This window comes from Pinus tabuliformis, chromosome 4_1 (assembly GCF_031772625.1).
Source record: "Pinus tabuliformis cultivar Carrire ecotype Pingquan chromosome 4_1, CPIR1, whole genome shotgun sequence".
In the NCBI taxonomy this organism is placed as follows: Eukaryota; Viridiplantae; Streptophyta; class Pinopsida; order Pinales; family Pinaceae; genus Pinus; species Pinus tabuliformis.
This window is the reverse complement of record NC_142303.1, coordinates 402,831,036-402,846,579: the sequence shown is the minus strand read 5'-3', so window position 1 is coordinate 402,846,579 and position 15,544 is coordinate 402,831,036. Positions and strand designations below refer to the sequence as shown.

Below are 15,544 nucleotides of genomic sequence, written 5' to 3'. Positions count from 1 at the left end.
TGTCCTGATTGATCAAGCTAATACCTCTCTGCATGCTAGGTTGTCCAGTTCTTTAGGCACTTAATACAGATGAAATATTTAATAGCATCTTATGATTTTGATGGAGGACAGGTAAGAGTTGCAATGCATATATATGGTATAAGTTATTTGTTGATATTAGGCATTAAATTAGCATATGATAAACATTGCTTAAACTAAAATTGCTCAGAATTTAACAGCTACATTCTCATCCCACATGCTTTATTAAGATGGGTTTGCGATGTTATGCTTACATATCTTTCGGTGTCTTAACAAGTACTGAAATAGACATAATAGGTTTCTTCCAATAATATTGTGGTAGACATTTAGAAAATTATAACCTGAGTTTTCTCAAGGTGTGTTAATTCCTGTAACCATAGAACACTTCAGTTTCACCCAAATTATTAAAATAATTTTTTTTCTGTTTTATCGATAATGATAAGTTATAACTACACTTACATATTAATGGATTGGTTTTATGAGAAAAATGGAGCAATAACTTCACAAAATTGGAAAGTTGTTTCTACTGCTACAGATGGTTCATTGATAAAAATGTATTTTTTAATTTCCCTTGTTCTTCTGCTCTTTGATGCTCCGTTGTTTGACAGAAAGCAGATGGTTCACCGATAAAAATGTATTTTTTTAATTGCCCTTGTTCTTCTGCTCTCTAATGCTCCTCTGTTTGACAGAAAACAGGTACGATTGAGAAAGAGCTTTGTTTTCTTAAAACAACAAAAGATGTCCAGCATTTCACAAATACAATGGAATTCAATCGCCCCTGGCAAGAATCTAACCCATGATGAAGAAAGCGAAACCAAAGCACAACACTAACGGCTTTCGTGTCAACAAAAGATGGACAAATAAATAGTGACAGCTTGGCCCTTAGATTTTAAGGCTTTTCACTATTAAGTTGATGATTAAACATAAAACTGGTGTTAGTCAAGAGTTAAAAAAAGGAGGACAAAAACAAATAGTGACAGCGTGACCCTTGGATGCAGTTTAAGGTTTAACTCAGTTGATTAATGATAAATTCGTAGTTGAAAATATCGCACAAATACAATGGCATTCAACTGCCCCTGGCAAGAATCTAACCCATGATGAAAAAAGTGAAACCAAAGGACAACACTAACAGCTTTAGTGTCAACAAAAGATGGACAAATAAATAGTGACAGCTTGGCCCTTGATAGATTTTAAGGCTTTTCACTATGAAGTTGATGACTAAATATAAAACTGGTGTTAGTCAAGAGTAAGAAAAAGGAGGACAAAAACAAATAGTGACAGCGTGACCCTTGGATGCAGTTTAAGTTTTAACTCGGTTGGTTAATGATAAATTTGTATTTGAAAATATCGTATTTCAACCAATCTAGAGAATGCAAGTGAACTTGGGAATTTAGTGGTGGTAATTTTATAGAACCAAATCATCCTCAACCATATCTTACCTTGTCGAATCAATCTTCATTGAGATTGTTGGAATACAAAAATTTAAATAACACGCGGATAATAAAATCCCATTGTTTGAATAATATAGTTACAAGAAGGCATGCATTGAGATTCATGAGTGGGGAGGGACCTTAAAAAGACGGGTGGCATGGGAAAGCAAAGAATCCAGAGGAGATGAGAGCAAAAGTAGTAGTTTACTGACATTTTAATTTCTTTCAGCGATATATTACTTGGTGGCCAGCTTAGCGAAATATTCATTAGAGCTGATGACTCGATAAAGATCAATTGTTTTACTACATACCCATAGGTTGAAACTCTTGCTTATGGGTGGCTGAATTTGAAACAGAAACCATCAATTTAACCTTTATTATGTTTTCTTACTTCTAAAATAATATATGCCTAGGATTTGTGCTAGGCAATTATTCATCTGTACACAGGTTTGTCGGGCTAATATGCCTTAAACTTGCAACAATAGTTATATTCAGTAGAATTGATGACTCGATGAAGATCCAACTATTTTACTATATACCCATAAGTTGAAACACTTGCTTATGGGTGGATGTATTTGAAACATAAACTATCAATTTCACCTCTATTATGTTTTCCTGCTTGTAAAATAATATATGCCTAGGATTTGTGCTAGGCTATCATTTATACACAGGTTTGTCAGGATAATATACCCTAAACTGGTAACAATAGTTTTTTTTTTCAGGAGAAAAAGCTGTATATATAGTTTATATGTCAAAAATATATGCAGTACATACTGTAGATTGAGAATATAGTCAGACCATGGGTGATTTGCCCGCGAGATAGAAAAAAGACAAAAGAGAAATGAGAACCAGATTCTCTACTAGTATCCTATAGACTGAATATATCTGCTTGCTGGAGACCATCAGATTTATAGACAGCAGAAAAAAAACAAAATAGCTTCCCACGGACATAATTTTGTTGGATAAAGACGAAACATACCAGTGTTGTCAACAACTATATGCCGGGAATTTTGAAAGGTTGTGGAAAGTATGTAATGGAGTAAACAGAGATGCTTAGGTTCCACATACCTCGAGAGGATTGCAAACCTTTTTTTGAAAGTTTGTCCGCCTCCACATTATGAAAGCGCTTGATGTGTGATATAGGAAAACTAGATGGTTTCCAAAGAGCTGCAATTCTGTTCATCCATCCCATGAGAGAGTCGTTTTTGATAGAAAGTTTTCCAATGACGTGCTCTATAATGACTTTTGAGTCACCATAGATATGTATTGAATCAATCTCCAAAAAGGTGCAGAAGATGAGAAGTCCATGGAGAGCCATTGCCTCAGCTCGGTTGCTCGTTCCCATTCCACCATTCCAGTAGATATAGTACTGCATATCCTTTGCCATGTGTAAATAAACTCCGCAACCACATACGCCTTCTTTTGATGCTCCATCGAAGTGTGCCCAAGGATTGGAGAACTGGATTGTTGCTGATATGTGTTGAGATCTTGTTTGGTGGGGAAAATCTAGAAGAATTGTTGAATAAAAAGGAATAATTTTGTCATAAATGTGTCCAAAATCTTCCTTTCCATTTTCAAAAATTCTTTTGTTTCTCCACTTCCAGACAAACCAGAAAACTAAAAGAGGGATAGGTCTCCATTCGGTTTTCTGGGAGCTCCACCATTGAAGGGCATCCATTATAGAGGAGTGCGCAATGACAATAAAACCGAAATGTGTTGCCAACCGATTCCAAAGAATCCGTGTTTTATGACAGTTGAGAAAAATATGGAAGTTGTCTTCCGCTTCTGCAAAAAAAATTGAGCATATGGTTGGCCCGTGCCAGTTTCTTTTCTGCAAATTAGTCCAAGTAAGATTTCTATCATGAAATGCTAGCCATGCAAATAGTGTGATTTTGAGAGGAACACCAGTTTTCCAAAAGGACTTGGGGAAAATTCTTTGAGAATCATCCATAAAATTTTCCATCATGGAGAGGTATATATCCTTGACTAGTACATTGGACTTTCCTTCCTTAATCTGCAGGACAATGCTGTCATTTTCCTCTGATTTGTAAAAACCCGCGAGTTTCATATCCCATAAAGTCTTATTCCATAAATCAGTTAGAGTATCATCAAGACCCAGCTCTATGGCCGATTTCCAAATAGGAACAAATCCCTGCCATCCATGTAAGACTTGTGACCAATAGAACAGGCCTTTCTGATGTAGAGACATGATGAGTTGTTAGGGGAAAGGGGAATCTGTCTGTACTCCAAGATAGGATCAAAGCCAATTAATATGTTGTTGCCAGTATGTAATTTCCATATCAGTCTCTTAAGGAAGAATTGAGATACCTTTTTAAAGCTTCTCCATATGGCCGAACCTTGACATGAACCAAGCAATATGTTCTTGTACCAAAAAGAGATGTCTTTGTTCCCGAGATACTTTATTTTCATAGCAGTGCTCCAAAGGCTGTCTCCAAAGACAGCTCTCCACAGTGATTTACAAAGAAGGGCCATGCCGAAACTGCGAAGATGCATGATGCCCCAACCCCCCATTTTCTTTGGGAGGGTTATGTTTTTTAGATTTGTGAGATGATATTTTCTCTTTTCTTTAACTCCTCCCCAGATGAAGTTGGCCATTAGATTGTTCAATTTTTTTATTATAGCAGAAGGTAAGTAATATAGTTGTGCCCAATAGACTGATAATCGGGTTAGGACATATTGGGAGAGAATCATCCTGCCCGCCAAAGATAAACATCTATATTCCCATCCCAAAATCAACTTATAAAATTTGTTGATGATCCATGACCAGTCGGATATGGTATAAGCCGTGGGCTTTAGGGTGAAACCAAGATATTTCATACCCTCCTTGATAGAAATAGCCTGTATTCTGTACAGCTGAGAAATATATTCCATATCATTCATATACATGTTCCATAATGGAATGAAGATTTTCCTTCATTTATACATAAACCTGTTGCTTTTTGGAAGGAAACTAAAATTTCGTGTAAAATAAGCCAAAACTTTCTACAGAGCATAGCAAAGACTAGGATATCATCCACGAAGAGGTTGTGAGAGAAATAGCATCCCCTGGAAACATAAAGCGGACCAATGCTCCCCATATCCACAGCCTTTTTTAGATGAAGACTTAGAGTATCCATAATTAATATGAATAACAGGGGGGACAAGGAGCAGCCCTATCGAAGACCTCTTTCTGCCGAGAAGAAAGTAGAAGGACTTCCGTTTATAAGTATGGCAAAGTTTACTCCTTCCACACATACCATTATCCATTTTGTACACTAGTCATTTAGCCCGATCTTTATGAGAAGACACCTCAGGTAGCTCCAATCTATGCAGTCGTAAGCTCTCCTGAGATCTATTTTAAGGATGGCCGCTGCTAACTTTTTTGTGTGCATAGAGTGTAGGGGAAGTTGACATTCGAGGTTTATCAATGGTGAGGGGCAGCAGGCTAAGAGACTCCCTCTGTAGAAGCATATCCAGATCGCTGCCCAGTGCGTTTGTGGGGGATTGGATTGGAGATGACCGGGGAGAGATCGAGATCAGTGGCGCTTTTCCCTTTGAGGATTTATGGGAAACAATCGGGGGGTGGGGAGTGATGGTAGAAGGGGATAGAATATGAGTTACATGACCCGATCGAGTAGGGGAAGAAGAGGATGACGAGAAATTGAGCAAGATTGTGTTTTCCTTCGGGATGGGTGAAGGCGAGATGATGGGGATATCTGGAGATAGTTGGGGAGGATGGGGTTGAGAGGGAAAGACATTGGAAACCGAGTTGAGTAAGTTTCCCATCGAATTGGATCTCGAAAAGATTGTGGAGGAGGATTTATGATTTCTGGGGGATAAGAAAGGGCGGAGGAAAGGCTCCCCTAACCAAAACGGGGAGGAGGAAATATGGAGAGGCCAAGCTGGGGAAATTTTAGTGATTGGGGAGCTTCTGTAATAAAAAAACTTTTCATCATCCTCGGAACCAGACAGTGTGGTCTTGACCTGGTAGTTTTGATACACCCTGTGATCTTTTTGTCTCGTCTTTGCTTTTGTTTGCCGCGGACATTTGTGCTTGAGGTGTCCCGTTTTATGACATAGGGAGCACCTGAAGGGGACTCCCCAGTGATCTAGCCTTTGACAGGTAGATAAAGCTCCCCAGAACAGATCAATGTGCTCCAGAAATCCACCCCTGTAATCTTTTTCTACCAGGATCCAGGCGACCCTTTTATCATTTGCTCCCAGGCACCAAATATCGACATAGACAAACTTTCCGATAGCATTCCAAATACATGCTAAAGATTCTCTTGTCCACAGTTCAATCGGGAGAGCTGGCAATTTGACCCAAATGTAATTATTGTGAGGGGTATTTCTCAACGGGTCAAAGCCTATGTACCATCTATGGAGAGCAAGAAAGCTTCGTCCATACACCCACGGAAGTTTCCAAACGATATAGAGGTCCTTCATTTTCTGAAAATGAAAGCTATACCAGTCTTTCATTAGACGGACAATGGTAGGGGTGTACCCTATGAGCGACCGCCACCTAGCTCCTAGCCATTTCCTAATTTGGACGTCGTTCATTTCGAGGAAATGCCATTTCCCAATTAGTGCACGGGATTGTAAGCTTTCAATACGGTCCTTCAGCTTGATCCCGTCTAAACATACAGCAGCCGAGGGAGGGGTGATCTTGGCAGGACGCAAGTTGGATTTTTTGCGGGAAGTAGAGGGAGAAACAACATCCTATTCGGAATCTTGTTGAGAGTAACAATAGTTATATTTACTATTTTTATTTGAGAGTAATTATGAATATAATTTGCAGAATTTAGATGAAATTAGTCATGTGAAAAACAATTTAAAAATAAAACTTTCATAAAAAAATTTCCTTGATAAGTGGGGGATCCATCAAATTTAACCCCTGTTTGTACTAAACACAACATGCCCATATCCTTGACTTATTTCAATTTTAATTCTACCTTTAACTTATTTTAATTTTAGTATATAATTTAGGCAAAATATTTGTGTTTATTTAAGTTTTTTAAAATAAAAATATATAGAAGACACAGGAAATAGTTAAGTATAACTTGGTCTAGTATAGAGTTAGGTTAAGTATGTTTCTTTACTATGTACATTTTGTAACTTACAATCCGACGGTCACGATATGCAGTGATCCGACGGTTCATTCTCTCCTCAGTATTACCAACACTTGATTTGTGGCTTAACACCTGATTGGTCCATGATCTCTATTTAAAGAGCATGGAGGGTCATTTGTAGGGTAACCGTCCATGAGAGAAGCTTATGTAAATTTTCATTCTTTTATTAATAAATTGCCTGAAGTGGTCGCGTTGGCTCAGGCCGTGGACTGTTTCCCTCTTTGAGGGTTTTAACCACGTCAAAAATACTAGTGTATTGATCTGTGATCTGTTTTTGAGCGGTGTCCTTTGGTGTTCTGTCTGAGGAACTTACGTTGTAAATTCCTACATGGTATCAGAGCTATTTTAGGGCCGCGTCCGTTGGTGATCCAAATCTAAAGCCGGTAGAACTGCATCTGATTGTCGTTTCCTAGATCTACTATTTCTGACTACTTTCAGGTCGAGAGGACTGCTCTATTGTGTTAGGAGCATCTGTTCCAATGAGGAACCCCTTTCGTTTCACGCGAAAAGGTTTCCGGTAGCCCTAGCTACGTCATTTTTAAGATTTGGAGGTATACAGTGTTTATTTGCAGTTTACAGTTATTTTCTCTCTGTTTATTTCGGTTTATTTAGCTTTTTTTAATTACCGGATCTATACCTTTCATTTTTGTAATGCTCTTTGCCCTGCGACTCTGTGTGATCTGAGCAAATCAGAAACAGAAAGGAAGGATTTTTCTCATGTGTATGCGCTTTTCCGCTGCGCCTTAGTGTCATCTCGGAAAATCAAAAACATTGAGGAAAATATTTAGTTTTCGGCTAAAGCTAACTTCGAGCCGCAAGGTTCGCTTTTTTTGTATGTCCGTGTTGAGTTTTGTGTTTTTTGTTTTGTAGGGAAAAAGAGCTTTCTCAAACTAAGCACGCAGCCCAAAGCTTCAGCGACTAAAAAAAAAACCCTGCCTCTTTTCCAAAAATTACTAAACTTTTAATTTAGCTCACTTGGTCCAAAGCTACTTTATGAGAGTAGAGGTCTTGAGTTCAAGTCTTCTTTTTGTTGAGCTAATTAGATTAAGTTTGGAAAGGGGGTTGTTTTTTTTATAACATTATCATTCATTTCCGCACATTCCCGCACTTCGTCGGCATCTTCATCAAATTTTCTTCAAAAAGCCATAACTTCTTCATCCGAAAGCCGTTTTTAGAGCCGTTTTTTTTTAACCAGCCTAATTTTTCGAGATCTTTCCATTGGAACACTTAGTTTCAGCATCTATAGCTTTAGTTTTTGTTAAAATGGAAAGTCCATGCCAAGTTATTCTTGACAGCACCAACTACTTCCAATGGTGATCCTACATTGTGGATTTACTTAGAAGTAAAGGTCTCTATAGAATAGCCTCAGGCCAAGAAACCAAACCGAAAGATGAAGATAAGGCAGCTAAATGGGAAAATAGGCAAGATCAAGCACGAGGGTTGATAGGGATGTCTATTTCTCCAGATCTTAGATTTCACATTGCAGAACTTGATACTCCTGAGGAAGCAATGAAACAAATCACTAAAGTTTTTGGAATTAACTTAAAGCCCATCAACTCAAAAATGAGTTGCTTACATTGGACCCCAATAATTTTTCTTGCATTGAAGATTTTTTGTCCAAGTTCAAGACCCTTAGACTTCTCTTGGAAGGTGTTAAGGTTAAGAAAGAAGATAGTAACCTTATATATTTCATTCTTACTAAGTTGGAACCAGCCTATTCTGTGTTTGTTTCCACCTTCCATTCTACAAGAGAAGCCTTTATTTCTCAAAGACAAGCCTACAAGTCCCCTTCTTTTGATTCCTTTTGTGATTCTTTAATAAGAGAACAAGAAAAACTCTTACACCTTGGTCTTCTTAATCTTGGAAACTATTTTAAGAAAGTGTTAGCCGCCCAGCAGTAACCAAATTCAAAGAATCCTAAGAAGTTGTATCCTAAAAGGAATGGTCCTAAACCAAACAAGGGTCCTAAGCAATTTCAGCCTCAAAATGAAAAATCATTTCAACAAAATGATAAGACAAATAAAAACAAAGGGAAGAAGGCTGATAGACATTGCAACTTTTGTAATCGAAATGGCCACTTAAAATCCAAAATGCTTTAAGAAGATGGAAGCCTTGGAAGCAGCAATGAAGAAGCATAACATCCATTTGGAGCACTCTTCAACTTCAACTTCATCTTCAGGAATAACACTTTCTGCATGTGGTTGTCAAGCATCTCAGTCTACCTATGCACTAAATGTATCTTCTTCTTCTCATTCTCATGAGTGGCTCATTGATTCTGGAGCTTCTTATCACATGGCCAAAAACAAAGACATGTTTTCTTCTTTAAATGATTGTATCACCAAAAATATATATGTTGGTGATGATAGATCTCTTAGTGTTGTAGGGACTGGAACTGTTCATATAGACAATGGTCAATTTAATGATGTATTATGTGTTCCAACCTTATCCTGCAACCTTCTATCTGTATATCAGATAAGTCATTCAAGTGAAGGTAAAATTGTTGAATTTTCACCTCACGATGTTGTAATTAAGGACCTACGAGATCCTAACAGATTTTAGCTACTAGCATTGATAATGATTCTACAAGGTTGTATAAGTTTCACAACTTTGGGTCATCAAATCTTCCCTCGGTATTTGTTGCTCATAACGATGAAGTGAGCAAACTTTGGCATGAGCGATTTGGTCACTTAAACTATCGCTCCCTTCAGAATCTATGTAAAGAAAATATGGTGACAGGTCTTCCAATGGTATCTTGCAGAGATGGTGTTTGTTCCGGATGTGTACTTGGAAAACATCACCGGGATAGTTTTGAAAAACGTGCCTCTTGGCACGCCTTAGCCCCTTTACAGCTTGTGCATAGTGATTTATGTGGTCCACTTCCAGTTGTTTCATTCTCTGGCTACAAGTATTTCTTAACTTTCATTGATGATTTCTCCAGACGCACTTGGGTATACTTCTTAAAACTCAAAGAGTGTATTTAACATGTTCTTGGCCTTCAAGGCCTTTGTTGAGAAACAATCTGGACATAAAATTCTTAAGCTAAGATCTAATAATGGCGGAGAATATGTTAACAACAAATTCATCAACTTTTGCACTGAGAATGGAATTCAAATGCAACATAATGTTCCATATACTCCACAACAAAATGGTGTCGTTGAAAGGAAGAATCACACCTTAAAGGAAATGGCTAATTGTATGCTTCAATCTAAAGGACTTGGTCTTAATTTTTGGGTAGAAGCAATTAACTATGCAAATTACATAATAAATCACACTCCTATTAAGGTTTTCAATAATATCACTCCAGAAGAAGCATGGAGCTCAACTAAACCAGATGTAAGTCACTTTCGTGTTTTTGGAAGTGAAGCATGGGCCCATATTCCAGATGAGAAACATATAACTTTAGAACCTAGGAGTGAAAAATGTATTTTTGTTGGATATTCTGAAGATGTCAAAGGATATAGACTTATTCCACTTAAGTCCAAAAATGTTATCATTAGAAGAGATGTAAAGTTTGCTGAAAATATATCGGCCTACGAGCCTAGTTCGGCGGATGTGCCACCTCTCCCTATCTCTTCTACTTTTGAAAATATTTCTTCTTCAGATGATGAAAGCGATCATGACAATCCTCCCCCACCTTCTCAGGATCCTCCTTCAGCTCCTCAGCTTCCAAAATAGGTCTATGCTACTCGGGATGCAGCAGGTGATCTTGTCGGTGATCCTACAGATCAGCGATGTACACGTTCTCAATTTGATAGAGCCTCTTCTTTACTGGCTCAAGCTTCAGTGAATTATGATCCTGACACCTTTGCAGAAGCTTCAGGCCATCTAGATTGGGAAGCAGCTATGAATGAAGAATATCATTCATTATTGGCAAATGATACATGGGATCTTGTTCCTCTACCAAAGGGACAAAAACTTGTTAGATGCAAATGGGCTTACAGAACTAAGTATGGACCAGATGGGAAAGTTGATAAACATAAAGCTCGTCTTGTTGCTAAGGGTTTTTCACAAGTTGAAGGCATTGACTCCAATGAAACCTTCTCCCCTGTTGCCAAAATGAACTCTATCCGCCTTGTTCTTTCCCTTGCTGCCTCTTTCAAATGGGAAGTCCATCAAATGGATGTTAAATCTGCCTTCTTGCATGGGGACTTGCATGAAGAAATCTATATGGAACAACCTATTGGCTTTATACAAACAGACTCCAGCCTTGTATGTCGGCTTAAGAAATCCCTTTATGGTCTCATGTAAGCTCCTCGAGCTTGGTATGCCAAAATGGATAACTTTCTTTTAGAAATTGGCTTTTCTAGGTGTCATTCTGATAATACTGTCTACCCCAAGAAAGTGGGCAAGTCTCTTATCATTATTGTTCTTTATGTTGATAATCTTATCCTGACTGGTAGTGATCCCAACCTTATAAACCATGTGAAGTCTAGCCTTAAAAGGAAGTTTGAAATGACAGACTTAGGACACTTACATTATTTTCTTGGTCTTCAAGTCTTGCAATCCAAGGAAGGTATTTCCCTTTCCCAGTCCAAGTATGCTTGTGATACTCTACGCCATTTTCACATGGAAGACTGTAAGCCAGCCCCTTCTCCCTTTCAGTCTGGAGTCAAACTTTCAGTCACTTGTACTTCTCCTGAAGTTGATGCTACCTTATACCGTCAACTTGTAGGAAAACTTTTGTATCTTTCCCATACTCATCCTGACCTTTCCTTTGTCGTTGGCCTTGTTGCTCAGTTTATGCAAAACCCACATGAAAGTCATTGGAAAGCAGCTAAAAGAATACTTCGTTATGTTCGAGGTACAGTTCAATTTGGGATCCATTACGGTGCCGAAGCATCTCCTCTATTAGTTGGTTTCATTGATTCCGATTGGGCTGGTGACCCTGATGATCGGAAGTTTACTGCAAGTTATGTGTTCACTCTTGGTTCAGGACCTATTACATGGGCTTGCAAGAAACAAGGTGCCATTTCTCTTTCTTCAGCAGAAGCAGAGTATCATGGTGCCGTAGAAGTTAGTAAGGAAGCCTTGTGGCTTCGTCAGATCCTGTCAGAGTTTGGCTTTCAGCAACAACATCTGACTACACTTTGGTGTGATAATCAAAGTGCTATTCAACTATGCAAAGATCCAGTCCAACATCAGCGCAACAAACACATTGAATTGCACATGCACTTCATCGGAAAGCTCATTCACGACCATGTTCTTGAAGTGAAATATTGTTCAACAGATGATCAAGTTGCAGACATCTTTACAAAGGCTCTCACAGAGGCGAAGTTTACTAAACTTCGATTTATGGTTGGAGTTTAGGAAGTTGTCACTAAGGGGGGTTATGCTCTAGTGCCTCCTTCCTTCTCCTATTGTGTCATATTTGTAAATCCTTCAATCCTATCCCAAGTTGTTCTTAAGGGGGGATGTTAGGATATTCTGACACATACGAAATAGTTAAGTATAACTTGGTCTAGTATAGAGTTAGGTTAAGTGTGTTTCTTTACTATGTACATTTTGTAACTTACAATCCGACGGTCACGATATGTAGTGATCTGACGATTCATTCTCTCCTCGGTATTACCGAAACTTGATCCATGGCTTAACACCCGATTGGTCCATGATCTCTATTTAAAGAGCATGGAGGGTCATTTGTAGGGTAACTGTCCATGAGAGAAGCTTATGTAAATTTTCATTCTTTTATTAATAAATTGCCTGAAGTGGCCGCGTTGGCTCAGGTCGTGGACTGTTTCCCTCTTTGAGGGTTTTAACCATGTCAAAAATACTAGTGTATTGATCTGTGATCTGTTTGTGAGCGGTGTCCTTTGGTGTTCTGTCTGAGGAACTTACCCTGTAAATTCCTACAGATGTGTGAGAACAAGAACCTTCACACAATGTAATTAATCATATATATAATAAAATGAAAACAATTATAATAAACATATTTTAATAGTATGACACTCTAAAGAATTTACAATTTTTTAATTAATTAGAAGTTCAAACTCAAAATAAAATTATATTAATAAATATTTATAATTGACATGTTATAATAATAAAAAATGACATCCTTTGTAAATTTTACACAAATTATAAATACAACGAGTAAAACCATTAGATAAGTGAATAGTTTAACAACACAGTGTAATTAACAATGAAGCCTAATTTCTACCATATGTTGGGTAAAATTGACAAACAAAAAGTCTGGGAAAAGATTATTTCATCTATTAATTAAACTTAGTTTCTTCCAAAGCAAAACTAGATGATTCAATTTGCCTATTAACCATTGTTAATTTCACATTGACCAATACAAGTTATAATGTTTTATGTAACTTTTTCTAGAGCATAATTTCTAGCTTCTCACTAATGCGATACTTGTTTTATATGAATTGTTGATTTTACATTCAATACATTTACATATAATCAAAATTTTACCTCTTTCTTTCCAGTGCTTCCTTCCCCTGCTTAGGGGGTACGCTAGTTATCATTATGCATTAATTTTTGACAATGTGCTAGCTACTTTTTTCATGGTGAATTCATCCAAAATAAATGCCCAGGTATGAATCTAATTTCAGTGTCATACTATGTTTTATTTTGGTTATGGGTCATTCTTTTTGTTCTCATTCAACATATACCTCAACATATTTTTTGTTTCTGTCGGGAACCTGAAAACCATGTTTTTCATCTTATAACAGATAGATTGAATTTTGGGGCTATGCAGATGTGGTTTTCAGAAAACCCTCCAGACAAAGCTACAATACATGAATGTTGAAAATGTCGATGATTACAAATGGCTAAATTCTTCCTATTGTCTAGTTCCTAGATAGCTTGATTTGTAGCAATGAAAGAATGTTATTTCAAGGGAGATCATCCAACCACTCTGGTAACAACTTTTCCAATTTGAAGTATCGAAATCCAAAATACTTATCTATTCTAAATCATTTTTGCTTTTATTTACCTCAATTTTACGCTAAGTTGGACAATATCCTCTCTTTTTAAATGATGATATTGTGGTACAAAAAACTTTGTTTGCACTTTGGTTTGTCAACCTCCAAGGAAAGTTAAATGGTAGTATCTCAATGCCTATGCTTGGGCATATACGATGAATGTTTTTACTTAAAAGAATGGAAGAAACGTGAGTTATTACAAGTGGCAAAGCACGGTTAGTTTTTATACCAATCTTTGTATCTCATTATCATTATATAAAATGTCTCTTTAAAAACAATAAATAATAATAAAATTCAATTATTCTTCTTTATGAGATTTCTTAATTGTAGTCATGTATACTGACTTGTGGATCTATTGCATTTTTCAAAACAAGGACATTGGTTTGTCAACCTCCAAGGAAAGTTAAATGGTAGTATCTCAATGCTTATGCTTGGGCATATACGATGAATGTTTTTTACTTAAAAGAATGGAAGAAACGTGAGTTATTACAAGTGGCAAAGCACGGTTAGTTTTTATACCAATCTTTGTATCTCATTATCATTATATAAAATGTCTCTTTAAAAACAATAAATAATAATAAAATTCAATTATTCTTCTTTATGAGCTTTCTTAATTGTAGTCATGTATACTGACTTGTGGATTTATTGCATTTTTCAAAACAAGGACATGGTATTGTTGATTTGTGGATCTATTGCATGTCTCAGAATGAAGACAGGGAGGATAGGGTATTGTGGAAGCTTGGAACATTGCCTCCCAATTTGATTACATTTTACAACTTGACCTTCCTCTGAATAGCTCCTAGCATGTATTCGGCCAAGGATACACAACCCAAGTGTGGAGTTTTTGGATATTGAAAATTCAATTGTTCGTCACAATAATGGGAACATGAAGCCTACCTTGGTTTGAAATAGCAATGAGAAAATACAGGTCTTATTGGACAAATTATGTAAAATTTGATCATCCATATCTATAACAATGCAATATCAATTAATTAATTAGTTGTTTATTTCCATCCCAATACCTGTTGCAGGAAGTAAATTTATATTCCTATTCATTGTGGTTTGTTATATATTTCTATTCATTTATTTGTCCATTGAGTTTAGGAGATATGTATCTATTCATTTTTCCATGGAGTTTAGGATGGATCAAGTGATGGAAAAAACAAAACTTTTTTTTTTAATTGTAAAAGGAAAACACAATATGTAAAGTTCCTAGACATAGTTGCCAATATTTTCATAAATAAATTGAGATTCTATGATTTTTCTTGGATTGATGAGAGTTCCTCCTTTTTATCAAATGATTGCTTAAAAGAGGAAATTTTATTTAGAGTTGCCAACATTTTGAGAAATAAATTAAGATTCTATGATTCTTCTCAAACTGATGAGAGTTCCACCTTTTAAAGTTGTAGAATTTTTTTCACAATATCATTCATAATATGTCTATTGGCAAAAATTTTCAATTTTTTTTGCAATTGTATGTTTTATAAAAGTATCTAATATGCTAATAAATCCCAACATTTAATTGACCCATTGAAATTCATAGGACCATCCATGCACCAATGACATTTCATTTTCACTACTAAATCTCAAATATATGTTTATTGGCAAAATTTCCTAGTTTTTCTTTCAATTATAGATTCTATAAAAAGTATCCAATATGCATGTTGGTTGGCACATATTCCTATTCACTTGTTCCTGGCATACTTCGATATATTTTGAGAAATATAGTTGATGGTGACCTTGATTAGGATACAACATCTTTATAGGGAAAGAACTTTTGTAAATGCACCACATTGTTTAGTGAAAAAAACATTTGATTCTTTCACTACTTAAATACAAATGCATACTTTTTGACTCATAGTGTGGGGCAAGCATTAAAGGGCGAGGTTTTTTGTTTCATTTGAGGGATTTTTTAAAAGGACTTGGCCTGTGTAGATTTCTAACCTTCCACTCATGTTGAACAAATATTTTCAAATTTTTAATATCGTTATGCAAGCTTTACACATTCTAATTAAAATTTCAGTTTACCTTGTAAAGG

General features: G+C 36.5%; 1 long non-coding RNA gene across 1 annotated transcript; it reads left to right on the top strand.

The window, feature by feature from the left end:
- Positions 1-13,826: 13,826 nt before the first annotated feature.
- LOC149176025 (uncharacterized) lies at positions 13,827-14,519 on the top strand. The gene is made up of 2 exons (XR_016258613.1): positions 13,827-14,011; positions 14,171-14,519. It is a non-coding gene; the product is annotated as an uncharacterized LOC149176025 (long non-coding RNA).
- The last annotated feature ends 1,025 nt before the right edge of the window (positions 14,520-15,544 follow it).